The 24,916-nt window shown below is 50.6% G+C and overlaps 2 protein-coding genes across 2 annotated transcripts in view; one reads left to right on the top strand and one right to left on the bottom strand.

Annotated features, from left to right (window-relative positions):
- Positions 1–19,407, bottom strand: part of LOC147122793 (neuropeptide Y receptor type 5-like) — a 41,999-nt gene extending 22,592 nt beyond the window's left edge. Inside the window, exon 1 of the mRNA XM_086010925.1 lies at positions 18,849–19,407. The gene's annotated coding sequence lies outside the window, so the exon portion shown is untranslated. The remainder of the gene's footprint in view (positions 1–18,848) is intronic.
- A 202-nt stretch (positions 19,408–19,609) lies between these two features.
- The window catches only part of LOC147122792 (neuropeptide Y receptor type 1-like), a 49,350-nt gene continuing 44,043 nt past the window's right edge, over positions 19,610–24,916 (top strand). The window contains exon 1 of the mRNA XM_086010935.1: positions 19,610–19,956. The gene's annotated coding sequence lies outside the window, so the exon portion shown is untranslated. The remainder of the gene's footprint in view (positions 19,957–24,916) is intronic.

Genomic DNA, 24,916 nt, shown 5'->3' with positions numbered 1-24,916 from the left:
TTTTTGGCTTCTAGCCAGTGCTTTGACATTTGCATCCTTGTGATTTTGCTGGTTGGAACTTTGTAATGGGGGCTGCATGGGGGGCCAACCCTCAGTTGCGACATTTTCTGCGAAGGGCTGGCATACGCTTTGAGACAGGCCCAGGCATGGCTAGACGCAGAGGGGCCATTAGGCGTCGCCAACGTAGGCCTTACCCAGTCAGGCAATACCGGGAGCAGGTCTCATATCTCACCATGACTGCGGCGCATTGTGTTAAGAGGCTGCGCTTCAGAAGGGAGGTGGTTGAAGAGATCTGCCAGCGGCTTCATGCAGATTTGCAGCCACAGCTCATGTCCAGGGCGTCTCTCTCGGTGGAAGTGAAGGTCACGGTGGCTCTCAGCTTTTATGCAAGCGGCTCCTTCCAAGCCGCTGCTGGGGACATCGCGACCATCTCCCAGTTCGCCGCGCATCGCTGCATCCGACAGGTCACCGAAGCACTTTTCACGAGGAGCCACCAATTCATCTCCTTCCCCATGACCCAACACAAGCAGGAGCAGCGTGCATTCGGATTTGCCAGGATCGCGGCCTTCCCCATGGTGCAGGGCGCCATTGACTGCACGCATGTGGCTATGCGGCCACCTATCCGCAATGCCGAGCAAGACCGCAACCGGAAGGGCTACCATTCCCTAAATGTGCAGCTGGTGTGTGACCACAGGCAGCGCATCCCAGCTGTCAATGCCCGCTTCCCAGGAAGCATCCACGATGCCTTTATCCTGCGACAGACTACCGTGGCTGACATGTTCCAGGCACAGCCTCAACCAAGGGGATGGCTTCTCGGGGACAAGGGCACCCTTTGTGCACATGGCTCATGACCCCGCTCCGCGCGCCCAGGACCCCAGCGGAGCTGGCATACAACGAAAGCCATCAAGCCACAAGGAACCTAATAGAGCAAACGATAGGCGTCCTCAAGCAACGGTTCCGTTGCCTGGATCGTTCGGGCGGGTCTCTTCAGTATTCGCCGGATAGAGTCTCCCAGTTCGTCGTGGTCTGCTGCATGCTCCACAACCTGGCTATCCGCAGGACTCAGGCACTGCCACCTGACATTGGGCCACCACCTCAGGAGGACGAGCAGGAGGACCCTGAGGAGGAGCAGCACCAGGCCAGGAGGGAGCGACAAGGTCCAAGGGCCGTCCGCCGGGGGCTTATTGCTCGACACTTCTAGGCCCCCTGTCAGGGAATGGCCTGGCCCACTGAACGCAGCCGCTTCGCAAGCCCTCAGCCGGTTAACCCAACAACCACTTGAAACATGACACCTGCACATGGTGAATAAATAAACATCTTTATTTGAAAACCTCAGGGCCCTTCCCACATGGAAGAGCAAAACAGAGAAGACCCCCAAAAAACAGTAACAAACTTCTGTCACTCCCAAAACCTGGAGAGGACTAACATAACATCAGCATCCAAATGGCCTCGTCACTGGCCTAACAAAAACAAGCCCCCCCAACAACACAAAGACCCCCATAAAACAAAAACACATAATGCCCCCCAGAACAGAAGCCCCCGCATCACCCAAACCCTCGGTGAACACACTCTATTCGGTGTGGCGAGAGGGCGAGTGTGTGGACAGGCGTCTTTTGTCCCGGCCCGTCCTGCTGCTGCGCCTCAAGCTGGGCCGTGAGGCTGTGCCGAGGCTGGGGGAAGGATCCTCAGGGCGACAAGGCGTCTCGCCAGATGCCCTTGGGGGTCGGCCTACACGAGGGCGGGCCCGGGAGGGGCCGGCTGGTGGCTGCTGCAGCTGTGGGTGGCCCTCTTCACTGGCTGCAGGAGCTCCTTGCACCGTGGCTGGGGGAGTGGCAGGCTCGCCTGCACCAATGGGTAAAAGGTGGGTGATGCCAGGCGCGCGCTGGTCGCCAGACACACGTGCACTCGGGCGGCCTGGCCGGGGAGCAAGCGCGCCAAACTGTGGGTGGCCAGACCGGTGTGCGGCAGCAGGGCGGCGCCTGGCCTGGCGACGCCTCCCCGCCAGTGCGAGGGTCGCAGAAGTCAGTGCCCCAACTGCGCCGGCATGTCCCCGCATCTGCAGTCCCATTGTCTGGACAGCACCTCTCAGCTGGCGACTGGCGTGCTGCGCTGCCTCGAGTTGCTCGACCCCCCTCTCATGCGCTGCCACAAGGAGCTCCACCCCCCTGGCGTGCGCTGCAGCGAAAACCTCGAGGCCCCTGGCCTGGGCTTGGCCGAAAGCCACCACACTTTGAGAGAGGCTTTCGATGGCCTGAGGCATCTGTGCCAGCACCTCCATGATTTCCACGTGGCGGCGCTCCGACGCCGCCGACATCTCGTCCAGGAGGCGCACCTCCTGGGCGACGTCCGAGTCCGGACTGGAGGGCGCCTCCACCCTCTGGCCAGAAGGCTGGCGTGCCGCCGGAGCGCTGCCGCGTGCGGCCACGCCACTGACACCAGGTTCTGCCCTCCCCTCCACCGCCTCCCCCCTCTGGGCAGAAGGGTCGCGTGCCGCCGGAGCCTTGCCGCGGGCATCCATGCCACTGGGACCAGGTTCGGGGCTCCCCTCCCCCGCCTCCCCCTGGCTCTCCGGCACGCCAGACGTATCCCCTTCATTGGCATGTCCTGGAGCGGAGGAGGGTTCCCCCGAGGTGGCGCCTTCCTGCTGCTCCTCCACGTCCTCCTCCTCCGAGGGCCTGGCTGTGTGGGCTTCAGGGAGCACCTCCTCCTCACCAGCTGAAAGCAGGAAGGCACAAGTGTAGCTTTAGAGTGAGGACAGGCCGACAGCGAGGGAGGCCGCACTGGTGCATTATGCGCATTTATCGGCCACTGGGGAAGGATGTAGATCTGATGCGCGAGGGCAAGGATAGAGGTGCAGCCGGTCCTGTCCTTACCAGTGGGCTCCAGTATAGGGTCGGCGTCGCCGATCGCCACAGGCCCAATCACCGGGTGCCGCAGCAGTCGGGCCACCCTCTCTTCCAGAGGCGTCAGCTCCTGGAACTCGCGAGGGCCTCCACCAGTGACACGGAGGCTCCTGGCGTTCCTCACCAGCTTGGCCTGCAAGAGAAAGGAGGGCGTCTAAGTACAGTGTGGTGCCCTGTAGCTGTGTGTGAGGCCTCCCATGGTGGAATAGCTTGCACAGTGTGGTGCCCTGTAGCTGTGTGTGAGGCCTGCCATGGTGGAATAGCTTGCACAGTGTGGTGCCCTGTAGCTGTGTGTGAGGCCTCCCATGGTGGAATAGCTTGCACAGTGTGGTGCCCTGTAGCTCTGTGTGAGGCCTCCCATGGTGGAATAGCTTGCACAGTGTGGTGCCCTGTAGCTCTGTGTGAGGCCTCCCATGGTGGAATAGCTTGCACAGTGTGGTGCCCTGTAGCTCTGTGTGAGGCCTCCCATGGTGGAATAGCTTGCACAGTGTGGTAAGTGCAGAAAGAGCTCTTGATTAACATGCAAGTGCCATTGCAGCGGCAGCAGGGCTGGCCATTAGACCTTGGATGTCCCTTTGGCCCTAATGGGAGGTGCACATGCAAGGATGAGGGGGACATTGGAAAGGGTACTCACCTTGACCAGCCGACATAGGTCGTTGTATTTCTTGCGGCACTGGTCCGCACTCCTGGGAACATCTGAGCTGGAGGAGACCCTCCGCGCAATTTTGGTCCAGGCCTCCCTGAACTGGCTCCTGGGAGCCTTCCTGCCACTAGCCGGGCAAACGACCCGCCTTCTTTTGCGCACCCCATGAAGGAGCACACCCAGCGCATGCTCAGAGAAGCGTTCGGCTCTTTCACGGGCCCTCTCCATGTCCTCCAGGCGTTGATATGCCACACAACCACTCCTGAGGCCTAGTTGCAGGGCTACAGCATGCAGGGCGTGGCTGCAGTCAAAGTTGACCCTTCCCCCTTTAAGAGCTGGCCGGCGTCAGGGTGTCTGCTGACACTCACCACATGATCGCACCTGCGCTGCGCCCGGAATCGGCGTTATTAGGCTGCATCGCCGGATTAGCGCCTGAACACAGGGTTCCAACGCCTTGTGCAGCGCTCGGCCAAAAAGTTGGCCAAATCTACTGAATTTCGGCGAGCTCGCCTGCACTTTCCGGCGGGCGCTAAATTTGACGAGCACCCGACTTTAGCGCCGCAATAGCGTCAGAACTGAATTTCTAGGCCGTTGTTCGGACCGAGTCAAGACCAGAGACTGAGGCCTAGAAATTCACTAGCCTTAGCGCCGCTTTTGAGGCGCCAGAGGGACTAGCACCAGAGTTATGGCCATTTGAAAAATTGAGTGGGGCCCTAAAGCGGCGTTGCACCGGTAGCAGTGCGCCGGCACCGATGACGTCATCGGTGTGCGCAGCGTCCCGGTTGCCGTGGTAACCCGCCCGAACTCCGAAATTGAGTTGCGGCCGCCTCGCCCGTGGCAGCCGCAAGCAACGTTCTGTAAAAGGTGCCTTGCTGAAGTTAGCGCCGGCGCATTAAGGTCGCGCGGCGGCCGGCCGCTTCCCCGGCGGCCGCCTGCCCGCACCTCCCTCCCCGGACTCCTCCAAGACCCCCCCGCGGCACAGATGCGTGTGGGCGCGAGCCCGGCACTTCTCCGAGGTGCCGGGCTCATTTTTATTCAGCCGTCAACGGCCAGCGGTCGGGTGCAGGCAGCTCCTCCTTAACGGAAGGAGGAGGCCTGCACTTCCCCAGCCTGCCGCACCGCATCGGGCGCCGCAGCGCCGGAACAGCGCCGCAATGGGGCAGGTAGCGCCCATTGGGAGGCGCTGAAACCCTCCAGTAGCGCCGGCAGCCGTTTGGGCGCGGCGCTACTGAATTTTTGGCGCGCGCAGGGGGACTTAGCGCCGGCACTAACTTCCGGCGCTAAAGCCCTGGCTGCGCCAAAACCCAATTTCTAGGCCTGAATCTGTGAACTGTTCCCACAGAGACTGAAACTGTGAACTGTTTTCCGCAGAGACTATGGCCTAGAAATTCAGCTGTTTGCGCCAGCCGTTAGCGCCAGATTTCCGGCGCTATCCACTTAGCGCCCGGGCACTGCCGGATCTGCGCCTACGCCGAAATTCAGCTGGGCTTTAGCGCCGGCGCAAAGTGTTAGCGCCCGCTCAGCTGCGCGCACATCTTATGACGTCATTCCGTCGTGCAACGCCGTTTGTGCGCCCCAAACCGGAAATTCAGTGGCGCCCGGCCAATGTGGCCGTGGCGCTGCTAAGAACTGTGAAATGGAACTCAACAGAGACCCTGTGGGATTCGGGGAGCGCTAATTAAAGGGCACATCCACTCACCCATAAAAGCCAGCCATTTCGCTGCAATGACTTGACTGGTTTGGATTTCTGCACAGAGAGCAAGGCACAGAGATTACTGATTTCGGACACCATAGGAGAGGTATTTTTGGCTTCTAGCCAGTGCTTTGACATTTGCATCCTTGTGATTTTGCTGTTTGGAACTTTGTAATGGGGGCTGCATGGGGGGCCAACCCTCAGTTCCTACATTTTGTGCGAAGGGCTCGCAGACGCTTTGAGAGAGGGCCAGGCATGCCTAGACGCAGAGGGGCCATTAGGCGTCGCCAACGTAGGCCTTACCCAGTCAGGCAATACCGGGAGCAGGTCCCATATCTCACCATGACTGCGGCGCATTGTGTTAAGAGGCTGCGCTTCAGAAGGGAGGTGGTTGAAGAGATCTGCCAGCTGCTTCATGCAGATTTGCAGCCACAGCTCATGTCCAGGGCGTCTCTCTCGGTGGAAGTGAAGGTCACGGTGGCTCTCAGCTTTTATGCAAGCGGCTCCTTCCAAGCCGCTGCTGGGGACATCGCGAACATCTCCCAGTTCGCCGCGCATCGCTGCATCCGACAGGTCACCGAAGCACTTTTCACGAGGAGGCACCAATTCATCTCCTTCCCCATGACCCAACACAAGCAGGAGCAGCGTGCATTCGGATTTGCCAGGATCGCGGCCTTCCCCATGGTGCAGGGCGCCATTGACTGCATGCATGTGGCTATGCGGGCACCTATCCACAATGCCGAGCAATACCGCAACCGGAAGGGCTACCATTCCCTAAATGTGCAGCTGGTGTGTGACCACAGGCAGCGCATCCTAGCTGTCAATGCCCGCTTCCCAGGAAGCAGCCACGATGCCTTTATCCTGCGCCAGACTACTGTGGCTGACATGTTCCAGGCACAGCCTCCACCAAGGGGATGGCTTATCGGGGACAAGGGCTACCCTTTGTGCAGATGGCTCATGACCCCGCTCCGCGCGTCCAGGACCCCAGCGGAGCTGGCATACAACGAAAGCCATCAAGCCACAAGGAACCTAATAGAGCAAACGATAGGCGTCCTCAAGCAACGGTTCCGTTGCCTGGATCGTTCGGGCGGGTCTCTTCAGTATTCGCCGGATAGAGTCTCCCAGTTCGTCGTGGTGTGCTGCATGCTCCACAACCTGGCTATCCGCAGGACTCAGGCACTGCCACCTGACATTGCCCCACCACCTCAGAAGGACGAGCAGGAGGACCCTGAGGAGGAGGAGCACCAGGCCAGGAGGGAGCGACAAGGTCCAAGGGCCGTCCGCCGGGGGCTTATTGCTCGACACTTCTAGGCCCCCTGTCAGGGAATGGCCTGGCCCACTGAACGCAGCCGCTTCGCAAGCCCTCAGCCGGTTAACCCAACAACCACTTGAAACATGACACCTGCACATGGTGAATAAATAAACATCTTTATTTCAAAAACTCAGGGCCCTTCCCACATGGAAGAGCAAAACAGAGAAGACCCCCAAAAAACAGTAACAAACTTCTGTCACTCCCAAAACCTGGGGAGGACTAACATAACATCACCATCCAAATGGCCTTCGTCACTGGCCTAACAAAAACAAGCCCCCCCCACAACACAAAGACCCCCATAAAACCAAACCACATAATGCCCCCCAGAACAGAAGCCCCCGCATCACCCAAACCCTCGCTCACCACACTCTATTCGGTGTGGCGAGAGGGCGAGTCTGTCGACAGCCGTCTTTTGCCCTGGCCCGGCCTGCTGCTGCGCCTCAAGCTGGGCCGTGAGGCTGTGGCGAGGCTGGGGGAAAGATCCTCAGGGCGACAAGGCGTCTCGCCAGATGCCCTTGGGGGTCGGCCTACACGAGGGCGGGCCCGGGAGGGGCCGGCTGGTGGCTGCTGCAGCTGTGGGTGGCCCTCTTCACTGGCTGCAGTAGCTCCTTGCACCCTGGCTGGGGGAGTCGCAGGCTCGCCTGCACCAATGGGGACAAGGTGGGTGATGCCAGGCGCGCGCTGGGCGCCAGACACACGTGCACTCGGCCGGCCTGGCCGGGGAGCAAGCACGCCAAACTGTTGGTCGCCAGACCGGTGTGCGGCAGCAGGGCGGCGGCTGGCCTGGCGACGCCTCCGCGCCAGTGCGAGGGTGGCAGAAGTCAGTGCCCCAACTGCGCCGGCATGTCCCCGCATCTGCAGTGCCATTGTCTGCACAGCACCTCTCAGCTGGCGACTGGCGTGCTGCGCTGCCTCGAGTTGTTCGACCCCCCTCTCATGCGCTGCCACAAGGAGCTCCACCCCCCTGGCGTGCGCTGCTGCGAATAGCTCTAGGCCCCTGGCCTGGGATTGGCCAAAAGCCACCACACTTTGAGCGAGGCTTTCGATGGCGTGAGGCATCTGTGCCACCACCTCCATGATTTCGACGTGCCGGCGCTCCGACGCCGCCGACATCTCGTCCAGGAGGCGCACCTCCTGGGCGACGTCCGAGTCCGGACTGGAGGGCGCCTCCACCCTCTGGGCAGAAGGCTGGCGTGCCACCGGAGCCTTGCCGCGTGCGGCCACGCCACTGGGAGCAGGTTCTGCCCTCCCCTCCACTGCCTCCCCCCTCTGGGCAGAAGGCTGGTGTGCCGCCGGAGCCTTGCCGCGTGCGTCCATGCCACTGGGACCAGGTTCGGGGCTCCCCTCCCCCGCCTCCCCCTGGCTCTCCGGCACGCCAGACGTCTCCCCTTCATTGCCATCTCCTGGAGCGGAGGAGGGTTCCCCCGAGGTGGCGCCTTCCTGCTGCTCCTCGACGTCCTCCTCCTCCGAGGGCCTGGCTGTGTGGGCTTCAGGGAGCACCTCCTCCTCACCAGCTGAAAGCAGGAAGGCACAAGTGTAGCTTTAGAGTGAGGACAGGCCGACAGCGAGGGAGGCCGCACTGGTGCATTATGCGCATTTTTCGGCCAGTGGGGAAGGATGTAGATCTGATGCGCGAGGGCAAGGAGAGAGGTGCACCCGGTCCTGTCCTTACCAGTGGGTTCCAGTATAGGGTCGGCGTCGCCGAGCGCCACAGGCCCAATCACCGGGTGACGCAGCAGTCGGGCCACCCTCTCTTCCAGAGCCGTTAGCTCCTGGTAATCGCGAGGGCCTCCACCAGTGACACGCAGGCTCCTGGCGTTCCTCGCCAGCTTGGCCTGCAAGAGAAAGGAGGGCGTCTAAGTACAGTGTGGTGCCCTGTAGCTGTGTGTGAGGCCTCCCATGGTGGAATAGCTTGCACAGTGTGGTGCCCTGTTGCTGTGTGTGAGGCCTCCCATGGTGGAATAGCTTGCACAGTGTGGTGCCCCGTTGCTGTGTGTGAGGCCTCCCATGGTGGAATAGCTTTCACAGTGTGGTGCCCTGTTGCTGTGTGTGAGGCCTCCCATGGTGGAATAGCTTGCACAGTGTGGTGCCCTGTAGCTGTGTGTGAGGCCTCCCATGGTGGAATAGCTTGCACAGTGTGGTAAGTGCAGAAAGAGCTATTGATTAACATGCAAGTGCCATTGCAGCGGCAGCAGGGCTGGGCATTAGACCTTGGATGTCCCTTTGGCCCTAATGGGAGGTGCACATGCAAGGATGAGGGGGACATTGGAAAGGGTACTCACCTTGACCAGCCGACATAGGTCATTGTATTTCTTGCGGCACTGGTCCGCACTCCTGGGAACATCGGAGTTGGAGGAGACCCTCCGGGCAATTTTGGTCCACGCCTCCCTGAACTGGCTCCTGGGAGCCTTCCTGCCACTAGCCGGGCACACGACCCGTCTTCTTTTGCGCACCCCATGAAGGAGCACACCCAGCGCATGCTCAGAGAACCGCTGGGCTCTTTCACGGGCCCTCTCCATGACCTCCAGGCGTTGATATGGCACACAACCAGTCCTGAGGCCTAGTTGCAGGGCTACAGCATGCAGGGCGTGGCTGCAGTCAAAGTTGACCCTTCCCCCTTTAAGAGCTGGCCGGCGTCAGGGTGTCTGCTGACACTCACCACATGATCGCACCTGCGCTGCGCCCGGAATCGGCGTTATCAGGCTGCATCGCCGGATTAGCGCCTGAACACAGGGTTCCAACGCCTTTTGCAGCGCTCGGCCAAAAAGTTGGCCAAATCTACTGAATTTCGGCGAGCTCGCCTGCACTTTCCGGCGGCCGCTAAATTTGACGAGCGCCCGACTTTAGCGCCGCAATAGCGTCCGAACTGAATTTCTAGGCCTCTATCTGTAAATTGTTTTACATGAAGTTGAATATATGTTGGCCTAGAAATTGGGTTTTGGCGCAGCCAGGGCTTTAGCGCCGGAAGTTAGTGCCGGCGCTAAGTCCCCCTGCGCGCGCCAAAAATTCAGTAGCGCCGCGCCCAAACGGCTGCCGGCGCTACTGGAGGGTTTCAGCGCCTCCCAATGGGCGCTACCTGCCCCATTGCGGCGCTGTTCCGGCGCTGCGGCGCCCGATGCGGTGCGGCAGGCTGGGGAAGTGCAGGCCTCCTCCTTCCGTTAAGGAGGAGCTGCCTGCACCCGACCGCTGGCCGTTGACGGCTGAATAAAAATGAGCTCGGCACCTCGGAGAAGTGCCGGGCTCGCGGCCCACACGCATCTGTGCCGCGGGGGGGTCTTGGAGGAGTCCGGGGAGGGAGGTGCGGGCAGGCGGCCGCCGGGGCAGCGGCCGGCCGCCGCGCGACCTTAATGCGCCGGCGCTAACTTCAGCAAGGCACCTTTTACAGAACGTTGCTTGCGGCTGCCACGGGCGAGGCGGCCACAACTCAATTTCGGAGTTCGGGCGGGTTACCACGGCAACCGGGACGCTGCGCACACCGATGACGTCATCGGTGCCGGCGCAGCGCTACCGGTGCAACGCCGCTTTAGGGCCCCACTCAATTTTTCAAATGGCCATAACTCTGGCGCTAGTCCCTCTAGCGCCTCAAAAGCGGCGCTAAGGCTAGTGAATTTCTAGGCCGTTATGTTTAATGGGGAATACGTATGTTGTAAGCTAAAAAGGGAGGATTGTAGTGTATGTAACCGTCTACCTTTAAGAGACTATTGTATGTAACCGTTCACCTTTAAGAGAACTATTTTAGGTGTGGCACTACTTGTTTGGCTTCTGTATACGGTAATACCGACGGTGACCACACATATAAGTGCTGTGGCATGATTTATAGGGCAGATTCGCCCTGACCTTCGAATAGTAAAGTCCTGTTTGTTTGTTACTCCTGAAGTCTGTGTCGTTATTAACTGCACAACCCACAGACTTTACAAAACCCACCTCCTCAGATGTCAGAAAATCACCCCCATAGAATGGTTACAGCGCAGAAGAAGGCCATTCGGCTCGTTGAGCCCGTGCCGACTCTCAGCTAGTCCCACTCCCCCGCCCTTTCCCCGTAGCCATGCAAATGCTTTTCCTTCTGATACTTATCCAGCTCCCTTTTGAAAGATAAGATTGAGTCTGCCTCCACCACCCTTTCAGGCAGTACACTCCAGATCTTAACCAGTCGCTGCGTAAATTTTTTTTTTCTTACATCACCTTTGGTTCTTTTGCCAATCACCATAAATCTGTGTCCTCTGGTTCTCGACCCTTCTGCCAATGGGAACAGTTTCTCTCTATCTACTCTGTCCAGACCCCTCATGATTTTGAACACCTCTAACAAATCTCCTCTCAATCTTCTCTGCTCCAAGGAGAACAACCCCAGCTTCTCCAGTCTATCAACATAACGGAAGTCCCTCATTCCTGGAATCATTCTCATAAATCTTTTCTGCACCTTCTCTAAGGCCTTCACATCCTTCCTAAAGTGTGGTGCCTAGAATTGGACACAGTACTCCAGTTGGGGCCGAACCAGTGTTTTATGCAGGTTCATCATAATTTCCACACTTTTGTACTCTATACCTCTATTTATGAAGCCCAGGATCTCGTAAGCCTTTTAAATTCCTTTCTCAACCTGCCCTGCCACCTTCAATGATTTGTGCACATATACCCCCAGGTCTCTCTCTTCGTGCACCCCCTTTAGGATTGTACCATTTAGTTTATATGTCCTCTCCTCATTCTTTCTACCAAAATGTATCACTTCACACTTTTCTGCGTTAAATTTCATCTGTCACGTGTCCGCCCATTTCACCAGCCTGTTTATGTCTTCCTGAAGTCTATCACTATCCTCCTCACTGTTCACTATACTTCCAAGTTTAGTGTCATCTGCAAATTTTAAATTGTGCCCTGTGCACCCACGTCCAAGTCATTAATACATATCAAGGAAAGCAGTGGTCCTAGAACCGACTGGTGGGGAACACCACTGTATACCTTCCTCCAGTCCGAATAACAACCATTCATCACTACTCTCTGTTTCCTGTCACTTAGCCAATTTCGTATCCATGCTGCCACTGTCCCTTTTATTCCATGGGCTTCAACTTTGCTGGTGAGCCTATTATGTGGCACTTTGTCGAACGCCTTTTGGAAATCCATGTACACCACATCAACTACATTACCCTCATCAACCCTCTCTGTTACCTCATCAAAAAACTCAATCAAGTTGGTTAAACACAATTTGCCTTCAACAAATCTGTGCTGGCTTTCCTTAATTAATCCACACCTATCCAAGTGACTGTTAATTTTGTCCCTGATTACAGTTTATAAAAGCTTCCACACTACCGAGGTTAAACTCGCTGTGTAAAAAAAAATACTCCTCCTCTCTCCCCTGGTTCTTTCCCAATTATCTTAAATCTGTGTCCTTTGGTTACGGACCCTGCTGCCAGTGGGAACAGTTTCTCTTTATTTACTCAGCTACTTTGGCTCACCTAATCCATGTCTTCTTCTGGAAAACTGGTTGTAACTGCTTCTAATGGCTGGCTAAAGATCAAATATGGAAATTTGTCATTAATAGTAGGAATTGTTCTAGTGCAGATTGCATTTTAGTAATGCCACAATAAGGTAAATCATCTCACAATATACTACTCTTAAATGAAACTATCCCTGCTTACTGCCCCCAGTTTGAAATCCTATGATATAAAATGCAGAATGATTATGATTTATGAAGCCTGGGCATAGGATAAATTATAGATCGGGGATATCTGGGATTATGTACGGTCTTGAAATCAATCTATAGTATCTGTTATCATTTATAAGATATCCAGAGGGCTAAATTTGATAGCCCCCGAAAACAGCCGCGGGCATTGCAATGCGCGATTAACCAGCGGGCAGTACGCCAACTTCATGCTGCCTGCTGATTAACATGATTGCACCATGCAGCCAGTGCTAACCACCCTTTTGATTGGTTGCACGCATCAACAGGGGGCCCAAAATTGAACCTTGCTAGCACTATTTAAAGCTAGCCTGCACTGCTTAAAGCTAGTCTGCACCTCTTAAAGGGGACGTGCATTGTGGCTGGAGCAGGTGCTGGGACTGGTGATTGAAGAGATTCTGACCTGGGAAAGAGTGAGGAATGGTACAACAGGGGAAAGAGTGGGCTCCAAGTTTTCACAATATTGCACTGGAGGTCTTGATGGAAAGGAGGAGAGATGTGCTGTATCCACAGGGGGAGCAGGAGGCCCTCCAGACACACACACAGAAGGGACCGGTCAATGCCAGGAGTCAAACCCTGAAGACCTGGATGCAGTGACGTAAGAAGTTCAATGACCTCACACAAGTGGTCAAGGTCAGTGAATGTATCTGCAAATGTCATATCCTACCAACTGCACCACTAGCCTCAGTCACTAGTAAATGCATCACACCCCCATCACTCACCTACCAACAATCTCTATCAATCAGGACTCATATCTCACAGTCATAGCTTCACCTCACCCTCACACACTTAGCACTGCTGCAAGCCTCACACCCACATCTTACAGCTTGCACATACTGCCAGCTATTCAACCATGACAGTCACATCACCCAAACATATTGCACAACACTCACTGACACACTTCCCTCTCTCTTGCAGGGTAAGGTGGCTCACACCCGGAGGCAGCAGGAGCTAACCAGCGGGCCAGCGCCATTCCCATGAAGGAGACATTGCTGGCCATTATTTGAATGGCCATTGCTGAGGCCATGGCCAGCAGTGGGGTTGAAACCATAGAAGATGACGGTATCCTCATACCTAACCCTCCTTCTCACATCCCACTTGCCCTTCATCCCACAATCTCTTCTGACTTACAAGCTGCAGAGGGTTAGGCATGCTCCTCCTGCACCCCGCCCCCCACCCTCACCACAACCTTACCCTTGTGTCTTTCAACTTTCAGATAACCAAGAACTGCAACCTGGCCAGGCAGCGGTGGAAGAGCAAGAAGATAGTGAAGATAAAGACACACTGTCACTCAATTTCACACTCGTGGCCATCAGCTCAGATACTGACACTGTGCGTAATTTAGAGGATAGCATAGAGGCGGGATCTGCACATGGTGAGACACTGGGTACAAGTGGCCTGCAGCCAGGGAAGGGGACAAGGACAGCGCAGGTGCTAACTCCCTGGAGGGTGAGGTTGCATACGAGTTCTGCCACAGAGGACTCAGATGAGCACTTCGATGGGGCAGGCTACAGAAGAAGGCTGATAGGTATGCACAATGAAATGCTTGGTGCATTGCGTGCAATGTCAAGGAGTATGGAGGAGTCCAGCACCAACTTGGCACAGGGCTTTGCGCAGAGCTTGGAGCCCATCCTTTCCAGTATGGAAGTGGTGGCTAACTCCATTCGCACACTTGTGGATCCAACCATGACGTAGTGTCTGATGGCCGATGTCTCAGCTTCCATTGCAGCACAAGCAGAAGCCACTCAATGCCTGAGTGATGCAGTGGAAGCTCAGACTGCTGCCATGTATCCACAAACTGCTGCCTTCATGGCTCTGGATTATAGTGTTCAATAGGGCTTGTAGGGTGTTACAACAGTCCAGTAATCTGTCCTCCAACAGATTACTAGGATTACTGAGGTGCCACCCCCAGGGGAGTGGCTCCATGGAGCACGAACCTGCTGTCCTCTCTCAGGAGGACAACATTCATCCTCCCACCACTGCCACTCTGCCAATACCCTTGCTGTTGCCTGTCAGCCAGCCAGCCTAGACTGCTACCACCCATGCTGATATGGTGCAGTCTGCAGCCCGGCCTTCTAGCACAGAGCTGCTCGAGGTCATCCTCCAAGTCCATCTGCAGTCTTCCCCACTGAAAGTCAACAGCCTTCCACCAGCCCTGCTGTAACCACTGGGGTAGCACTGCGTAGGAGCACTAGGATAGGAAAAAGCACACAGAAGACAGACACTAAGGGAATGTACAAGGGTGATTAGTTTACATTTGTATGCAATAAGACATGATTTGATTATAAATTTGGTTTGGAATGTTTATTTTGTGGAGACTTTTATTTTTGCATTGTGGCCAAGCAGACGCTGTGATTGTCAGTAACAGAGGGAAGGTATGGTGTGGGACTGTTTGTGAATGGGGAATTGGGGTTGCGGTTACTGGTATCGCACTCAGATGCGTTCTTCAAGGACAGCCCAGTCTCCTCTCTTCCTCCTCCTCCTCTTTTTCCTCTTCCATCTCCTCCTCCTCCTCAGCTGCTTGTCATATAGCTGGTGGCAAGGGCTGTGCCCTCATGATGGCGAGGTTGTGCAGCAGGCCACTACAAATCTTGATACCCACTCTGCCAAGTACTTCAGGGCTCATCCAGACTGGTCCAGACAGCGGAAGCATTGTTTCAGCCCACCAATTGTCTGCTCTATCACATTTCATGTGGCAGCATGGCTTTCATATTATGAATGCTGCCCATGTGTGTGTGTGTTGTGCACTGGAGTCATCAGCCATGTCGTCAATGGATAGCCCTTGTCGCCCAGTAGCCAGCCTTTGGTTTGGTATGTTGGCTCAAATGCAGATGGCACAGCGGAGTGCCACAGAATGAAAGCATCATGACTGCTGCCAGGATATCGGGCATTGACCTGCATGATTCTCTGCCTATGGTCGCACATCAGCTGGACGTTGAGGGAATGGAATCCATTTTGGTTCTGGTACATGGTAGAGTTGACAAGTAGCACCTGCAAAGTGATGTGCATGCAGTCAATGGCACCCTGCAGCATGGGGAAGCCTGCAATCCTTGCAAAGCTGCGAGCGAGCTCTGCCTGCTGCTCTCTGACAAGAGAGACTGAAATGTAGTCAGCTCTCTTTGAATAGAGAGCCTCAGTGACCTCTCTTACGCAACAGTGGATGGCAAACTGCGAGATGTTCCAAATATCTTCAGCTCCAGCCTGCAAGGAGCCCAAAGCAAAAAAGTTCATCACCACGGTCACCTCCACAGCCACTGGCAATGCGGTCCTTGCCCTGCTCTGAGGTTGCAGTTGTGACTGCAGCAGGTGGTAGATTTCAATGAGGACATCCTTAGTGAAGCGCAGACGTCTCACACATTGATGGTAGGAAATTTGGTCCCTGAACACCCTGGGCAGATATGGTCTCCTGCTGCGAGCCCATCTCCTCCTCCTCCTCCTCCCTCTTGGAATACAGCATAACTTGGAGAATGAGCAGAGGGCACACAGAGCAGGACAAGCTTGTCCTGCTCTGTGTGCCCTCTGCTCATTCTCCAAGTTATGCTGTATTCCAAGTGGAATTCCTATTACTACAGCCATGTCTTGAAGCAAGTGGTTTGTGCAGAAGGCTTGAAGTCAGGGAAAAGTCCTTCAGCACCTGGCACACCACTCCCTGTAGACAGTGGCAACTTTACACAACTATAGGAAGCACCAAACACTTGTAGACACATAGCAACAGCCAGAGGAAATCAACTAACCTAGAAGTAGTTGATGATCCCTTTAAATAGCACTGGTGGCAGAGGGGGAGGTCCTTCCTGCTGCTGAATGCGTGTTCAGTTGTGTGAGTGTAAGAAAGGGTTGAGCGTTGAGCTCCAAAATGGCAGCACTGGCGTCAAATCAGCATTGCACGCCATTTTGGTCCTCTAAGGGCACTGGTAGTGCCCAAAAAATGGGCGCTACAGATCCAAATGTTATGCCCACACTGTTTTCATTTGATTTGTGATCAGCATTGGGCCTAGTATTTGTGCAGTAGACAGCTGTCTCTGTGGATGTGGACTGCCCAATGTGTTCATTCTTGTTGACATATGTTAAGTTTGTGCAAGTGTAATGATGTGACATAACTGGTGCAAGTTTATAGGAAATTAATGCGCAAGTGTATGACCCGCATAAATATTATTCATGGAATACACATATAGTGAACTTAAACATAATTGCTCATAGTGAGAAATATCTAAAGACACAATTCACTTACCATGTAGCTGAATGAAATGATATTCATTTTAGTGAGAATCTGAACACTCCAATAATTTTTTGTATTTATGCAGCGCTGGGGCTCATGTTTCACTATTATAATCCTATTTATCAGGCAGAGAATTAATATGGTACAAGTTATCTTTGGGAGCAGTGGCAAATGCTGAATATCAATGCACACATATTCAAAAGGATCTTGACCAGCTCAATCAGTGGGTGGAGAAATGGAAGATGCAATTTAATGCGGAGGAACATAGGATTATCTGATTTGACAAAGGGAAAGTTGATGTGGATTATGTGCTAAATGGAAATGTACTTGAAGTATCAGAGCAGGAGAGAGATCTGAGATTAGCTAATTAGGGATCAAACTTGTAAACTTCCTGTAATGCATGGCTCAGCTATTCACTGGATAAATTCTCAAAGCCAGTGGGCAAGTCCAGTGAATATATGTGACAAAAATAATTATATGTATTGGTGGCAACTTGCCACATAATGTTGTTATTGTTAATAATCAGAAATAAGTGGTCTGGAGCCATCAGAGAAAAACTTTGAACTATTATTTATGGCAGGCCTTGCTCTCTCCCTTTCTTTCTCCTCCAGGTCAGTTCTCTCTCACTCTCTCTCTCTCGCTATATCTTTCTCTGTCCCTCTCACATTCTCTTAGCTCAGGTCTTATTTTTTCATCTGTCTCTTGCCCCAATACTTGCCTCAGGTCTCTCTGTCTATCTCGTTCTCTCTATGTTTGTCATCATTATATTTAATGGCTAAAAGGCTGCGATAAGTAACATGAAGGAGGACCAAATATAAACACTTGATCCTCAATAGGGACCAAGATCAAAATTGTACAATTACTTTATTTGAGAAAGAAAATTTAGAGCGGGATCACTTTCCTTGAACTATTAACTTATCCTGTCAATAAGTCATTAATGGCAAAATAAGTCTTTGGTGCATTTTAAAATGACTCTGCATATTTAATTAGCTCATAAAAAAATACTGTATTTTTTTCAAAGCTGAAATAAAGGCCAGGTTTTATCAATGTTATCAATTCTTTTGTTCATTTTTTCAGTATTTCGCCTGTCCTTTTTTCTCCCCTCATTAATCCCTGAAAGCATGCGCAGGCAATCGATGCCAGTGTATCTCTAGGGATGCCCATTCGGATGTGAATGAGAATAGTTTTAGGTGACTCTGGTCAATTTTCTGTCCTTCCTTCCAGCACTGAATAGAAGCTATTCATTTACGCTGGGCTTTCTCCCCCTGACAGCTCAGCTGACGTTGGGAGCCCACGTGTGAGGAATCATGGGATCCAGACATTTCCTAAAGGGAATACTGTCAGAATATTTACACGGGAATTTATTTATTTTGCTTCTTTAAAGGGGGCGAGCTGTACATTTCAGATCGTTTGTGTCTGCTTATCAAGGTCAGAGACCAATTATTTTGTCACTTGACCATTTAAAGCATTATCCGATCAATATTTAAACAAATCATTTGGTCACCTACAGTTGTAATATAGCTATGGTTAAGACATATTTATTATCGTTTAATTTGGCCGTTTCTATTATTTATTCTCTTGTATACTGATGTGTATAACTTATGTAATATTCTGGCAGTGTTAGTGTTAACCTCTCGTCCTGGGCACATTATTAATCACGCACCTGATCCTGTTGTCAGAACCTCAATATAAACGTATGATTTTAGCTGAATCGTGTTGTTGGACAAATCATTTAAACAAAGAAATCTTAAACTTTTATTAAGATACAGAACTTAGACAAAGGTGGAAGCGATGCATTTGTTTCTGTTTCCCTGTTAACGCCCAGGCTCGCAGTCAAACAGTGTAGGTGCCAATGTTTGATTATTTCCCTCGAATTACCCGTTTACAATATTGTCTGTGCGCCAATCCTTTGTATCTGTCCATCTTTGGCCAGAAACACGTTAAAAACAGACAAGTGGATGCGTGCATTCGTCATTACTGAAATATATTTTGCAATTTTCTTTCGTGTTTTTCTGATAAGTAACCACAAAAAAACCGGCTAGTACACGAATTATTTATTGTAAGCTTGCTCTGGTCCAGGAATAGTATAAATACTTGCTTAAATGTTACGAAAAATAAGGTACAAATTATACGAACAGAAACTGCTTTCCTTGCTGTGCAATTTACTAGTTGTTACTGTCGCCTTTATATAGGGCAGAGATAAATGTAAAAACGACACATTTTAGAACAAAATAAAGATACAAAAGTACAAAGTAGGCAAAATAACAATGCATTCCCGATTGAATGAAATCAAATTGAGAACCGAACACGTAAGCATGTAGCATTGATGAAATGACTTCTCTACCCAAACAGCCGGAGTTCAAAGACCGCATGCATATATTGTTTAGAAGCCCCAACAGAAGAGATCGAATACCTGTGATCCGGAGCGGAACGGACAATTGCTTCATGTGTTAATCGGCATGTTCCTTGCTCCTGGTCCGAGCCCAGTGATTATATGGGGGATAGTTAGATTTCGTGCTGGGCGATGGATGGGCTTGCCTCGGCTTGAGCTACTGGCACACGAATGCTGCTTTCAGTGATTGTTTTCCCTGTCCCCTTCCTCGGTTTAATTCGCTCATACATCCCATCTCTTCTCATCTCCCTCCACTCGCCGTCCACTGGGACTCCCGCCTACGTCCTGCTTTGTAATTTCTTCGCTCTCCAGAAGCTGTGCAGACTTCTATGTCTTGCTGGCCCCTGGACTACGGACAGTTAAGTAGGAAAATCGCACTCGAGCGATTTATCTCTCGTTTGTTATTTTAGAACTGTGGTAAAAGAAGCCTCTTTATTATAAGGGTCTATCAAAACACCCTGGCCGCTTAACTTCATTTAACGAGGCAGTGATGTATATGGCGGAGATATATATATAGAGAGAGAGGGACACGCGTACTAAGAATGTGTCAGAGGGTGAATAACGACCTTCCACTCTGGTTTTAATGAGCCGCTGGATTATACCATCATTGAAGCTCCTCTTTTGACAGCAGTCCTGGTTCTCACTCATCAAAGCCAATCGGGACTGGATCATGGATCAGCCAGTGCTAGCAGCGCCTTCTCCTGCAGGCGGCAGCAACAAGCCAGAAGACAGAATAGACTCGCCTGACAGCAGTAAATAAAAACTGGGAATTCAAGGGCTGGTCTGGGCACTTGGGGAATCCTTTTGTACTCTGGAGTGTGTACCTTTTCTCAGTTTAACGGGGATTCTTTGCTCTTGTAATGCAGACCACCCCTGGATCAGCCTGTAGAGCCCAGCCCACCCACCAGTGACTGAGAGTGAACAACCATCATTGAAGCTCCTCTTTTGACAGCAGTCCTGGTTCTCACTCATCAAAGCCAATCGGGACTGGACCATGTGATTTGACAGCAGCAGAGCTCGGAGATCCGCCTCCACTGTAAGAAATAAGGCAGCACCTCGCATTGATGAATTATTCACTAAAGAGCAGGGTGCAACAGCAAAAGGCACGTTCAGCACTCTCTGTCTCTAGGTGGGTTTAGTTTTTTCTTCTTCACAGTCGGGTTTATTCGTGTCGCTTCGCTATTAAAAAGTACAACTAGATTTGGAAAACGGTCTTATTAAGTATTGATCCTGCGTCTGTTATCAGAAAGCTTTCGAAAGCAACGGTTCGCTTCCCGGCAGAGGAGGCAGCCCAATATTCTGGGGCAGACTCGGTCAGAAGGTATATTTTCTGACTCTGGTCTCAGTCATGGTCCTGCCAGCCCAGCAAGTGTTCAGAGCGGTGACCTGTCAAGAGTCGACCAACCTGATGTGACGTTTGTTTTTTTGAGAAGTTGCTACTCCTGAATCGAGAGAAAATGCCACATAATCAGTGTGTGCAAAGCTTTCAATTCTAGAGCACGTCACACGAACTTTCAGAGCGCACAGCTGGGCTGTAGCTTTTCATGAGTACAGTAATTGGAATATATCTTTAAAATAAAATGCACGCAGCGATCTCTGCCGCCGCGCCTGTGCTTGTAACCCCTTTATTAAATTGCTTTGTATTTCATTCTGGCACGTTGTTAAAATGATGTAAAATATTAGCAATCGGTTTACTTAAATATATTAAACCATTATCACGGTTTAAAGTTTTTCTCTAATATATGTTGACACAACTTTTATGCATTTTGTTTGGTTTCATGATGTTTGCATTATTGCAGGAACCGTAATGTAAAAGAGATTCGATTTCCCCTCAAAAATGTAGCCTCCATCCTGTGACTGACCAGGCACATTCACGACTACTAATGCAAAGCTGTTGTGTTTGTGCCTGCTTGTTCTTGTAGTAATGCTGCCTCCTTCGTCAATCTCTCTATACGGTGGGTGTCAGTACTTTAGGTAAAAGATCAATATATGAGAGAGAAGGAGAGCTGGCTGAGAAAGTGATGAACGAGAGGTTAAGCCAAGATGAGAGGGCGCATGAATAGAGCAGTGAGAGAGGGAGAACGGTGAATGAAGCAGAGAGGGAGAGAGCTGAGCCAAAGGGAGATGGTGTTGAGCTGGACAAGGGAGAGGTAGATGAGCAGGAGAGGAAGAAATCGGAGTCAAACAGGTAAAGTGTGCTTGTAATAAAAACAGAAAATGCTGGAAATACTCAGCAGGTCAGGCAGCGCCTGTGGAGAGAGAAAGAGTTAACGTTTCAGGTCGATGACCCTTCGTCAGAACTGAGGAAGGGTCATCGACCTGAAATGTGAACTCTGTTTCTGTCTCCACAGATGGTGCCTGACCTGCTGAGTATTTCCAGTATTTTCTGTTTTTATTTCAGATTTCCAGCATCCGCAGTATTTTGCTTTTGTAAAAGTGTGCTTGTATGTGTGTTTGAGAGATACACAGAGAGAGATCATTGACGAGGAGCAGTAAGGTCAGGTCAGTTCAGCGGAGGGGGATGCGGGTGGGGTGGGCGGAAAGGGGAAACTTAGATTTGAGTTTTATCACAGTCATGAATAACACCGCAGCTGCACAAAGAGCTCTATTTGACTGTTGCAGTCAGTGAGTGTGCTAATGACTGCGTTTCATTTCTGTAGATATATTATTAACGGCCTGGATTTATATGTTGCTTCAGTTTTACTAGCTCATCAGCAAAGCTTGAGACTTAATTAGTAAAGGTCAAAACTAAACTAAACCAAACCATGTAACAGAAGCCTGAGTTGTGAATGAGCAGCAAGGCAGTGCCGGCTACTTAACCGGATCGTGATCGCCAGGCTTCAAATAATTAGCTTGCTACCTTTTTATGCATACATTTATCCGTTGAAAATATATTTAAAATATTCAGCTCCCCCACATTGTTGGGTTCAGAAACCCCCAATGATATCAGAACTCAATTTTAAAATAAATGTAACATAAAAATAGAAAAAACCCAGAAGGATGAAGTTAAAACATAATTTTTTATAAATGTATTTTAATATTTAATCAGGATCATGGTGCCGAGGTGCCCCCTTCCAGGGACTGTTGACTCTGTTGTCATTGTGCAGCGCACACATCTTTTCCTCCGCTGTTCTTTCTCTTCCTTGCTGTTTCTTATTCTTGTAGGCATATGCAGGTTGTTTTCTTACTCAAACACTTCCTTTATTTTTAATTCTCGCCTCCTCTCATTTTCACAACCACTTACTTCTTGTTTTGCTCCCTTTCCTCATTCTTCTATTAGAATATGTACTTTGCTATTAATTTAAAAAAATTCAGCTTTAGACTCCTAACCCCCCCACTATACTGTAGACACTTACCTGTCTCATCTTCAGTAATATATTTTGTAGTAAAATAGTAATATATTATTTAGTAAAACTAATGTGCTGAAGAGCGGTGTAAATAAATCTAGCTTTGGTTAGTTCTCATGGATAAATTCCAAAATTAGAATTAAACCGGATAAAACCCAATGCATCAATGTAAACCTATCTTCAGTTGCCTCTATTGTGTGCTGATAGCTGAAGGAAGTTGATTTTGGAGGGAAAGGTAACTAATGATGCACGTAAGCCTTTAGCATTACACTTTGTGAAGATGGTTGTCAACATTTAGTAAGCACTTAAATGGATACATTTTGAAGGTCAAGCTCCAGTGCGGAGAGTCACGTGCTCGGAGGGCTTTTCAGGAATTCAGATGGGAAATCAGCCCCACTGAATCTTCTGTTCATTAAAATTAATAGATTGAAAATCTATTCAAAAGTACTTTATTCCAAATGTCAATTCAATCTGAGATTTTCTGATTAGAAATACTTTGTTTTATTTTTTGACTTGAAAAAAAATGTGGCATCTAATTTGATCTTTTAAAAAAATATGAAATCAAGAAAAAGATTTGTAGAGTTTTTATCTTTCCTCGAAGAATTATTATCTAAATACTGAAACTTTTTTATTTTAAAAAACTCTAAGGATTCGCGTAAAAAGCATGTTGAAATACATGGGCTAATGCCTTTGTTTTTTTTAAAAAACCAAAGATTATAGCAGTTGAAGACTTTGGGCTGAAATCATACTATTTGATATTAACACTTGTTATTTCAACTAAAGAACACCATTTCAGCAAAAGGGAACATACAAAAGTCCTCTCATTTTAAATGTATATTTTATAATAGAGAGAACAAGAAATAATCCATGAAAACCTTACCTAATATTTAGCATCACTCCATACTGTTTACACCAGCCATCACAGCTTTACAAGGAGCTCACAGCCTCATCATAATGCCCCCACCAGCAACCTGTGCTGACTGATGAGTAGACTAACTGGTACTGTGGCCTTTATACTGGGTGGGTAGACTGGGATGCTCCGGCTCCTTCCAGAATTATAAGAAGCAGTTGCAGAAGACATGCACAACTTGTGGTAGTAAACAAGACCCAATCTATTGGAGAAATTCATAGTAACCAACTCATACCCTGTATGTATCCTATCTGATTTGTACCTTTGGTAAATCAATGCATATGTACAAATTATGAATAAAACATGTTGAAATATGGAATGATTTACATTTTTAATGACAATATGGTTATAGAAAGTTACAAGGAACCAGGGAAGATAGCAGAAGACATTGTGGGGAGTTACTGTGGTTGGTTTGTTAGACTGAAAGGCTATAATGTTACAGCACTTTGTAAATGTCTATCTACAACCCACAGAAGGAAGAAAGCAACAGCATAGTACAGAGGTGCATTCAGACTTTTAATGCTGTATTTAGGTTATCAAAGTATGTTTAACACAAAGACTATGATATCAAGAATATAAGATACATGGTTTGCTGAAAAATCCCACTAACGAGTTAGGCTTGCATAACTCACTCTTATAGATCATGCGCCTAATGTCACTTGGTAGTTTTGTTTCACTAAATTTTTAACAACAACAATAACAACTTACATTTATATAGTGGCTTTAACACAGGAAAATGTCCCAAGGCAATTCACTGAGGTGTAATTAATCAAAAAGGGACACCGAGCCAGAGAAGGAGGTATTAGATGGGGTGACCAAAAGCTTGGTCAAAGAAGTGGGTTTTAAGTAGAGTCATAAAGGAGGAGCGGGAAGTGGAGAGGTAGAGGGAGGTGGCAAGGCAGAGGGGTTTAGGAATGGATTTCCTGACCGTGGCACCTAGGTAGCTGAAGGCATGGCAAATTGTAGGGTGAAGGGAGAGGATGCACAAGAGGCCAGAGTCAGAGGAACAGAGGGTTCTGGGTGAATTGTAGGATGGGTTACAGAGATAAAGAGGTGTAAGGCCATGAAAGGATTTAAACACAAGGATGAGAATTTTAAATTGAAGGTGCTGAGAGATCAGGAGTCAATGTAGCTCAACAAGGACAGGAGTAATGGGTGAGTGGGACTTTGTGTGGGATCGTTTATGGGGCGGCAGAGATGTGGATGTGCCGAAGTTTATGGAGTGTGTAGGATGGGAGGCCGATAGGACAGCATTGGAATAGTTGAGTCAGGAGGTGACAACAGTAAGTGTTTTAGCAGAAAATGGGCTGAGACAGGGGCAGAGGCGGGTGATGTTATGGAGGTGGAAATAGGCAGTCTTTCTGATGGAGAGAATGTGGAGTTGGAAGTTCAGCTCAGGGTCGAATAGCACCTGAGGTTGTGAACAATCTGGTTCAACCTAAGATGGTGGCTGGAAAGTGGGATGGAATCGATGGCAAGGGTACAGAGTTTGTTGTGGGGCAGAAGAATTTGGCTCATCCAAGACAAGCAGTCTGAAAGCACAGAGGCAATTTGAGGGGCCGAGACAGGTGGTGAAGAGGTAGAACTGGGTGTCATCAGCGTACACATGGAAGCTAACCCCATGCCTTTGAATGATGTCACCAAATGGCAGCATGTAGATGAGGAAGAGGAGGGGCCACGGATTGATCCTTGTGGGACTTTAGAGGTAATGGTATGGGAGCATGAAGAGAAGCCATTGTTGGAGATACTCTGGCTATGATTGGGTAGGTAAGAGTGGAACTAAGAAAGGCAGCCCCACTAAGCTAGACAGTGGAGGAGAGGCATTGAAGGAG

Source organism: Somniosus microcephalus, chromosome 2 (assembly GCF_052327205.1).
Source record: "Somniosus microcephalus isolate GS21.2 chromosome 2, FLI_Smic_1.0, whole genome shotgun sequence".
Classification (NCBI taxonomy): Eukaryota; Metazoa; Chordata; class Chondrichthyes; order Squaliformes; family Somniosidae; genus Somniosus; species Somniosus microcephalus.
Note: the sequence above shows the minus strand (reverse complement) of the source record. Positions and strands in the feature narration are given on the sequence as shown.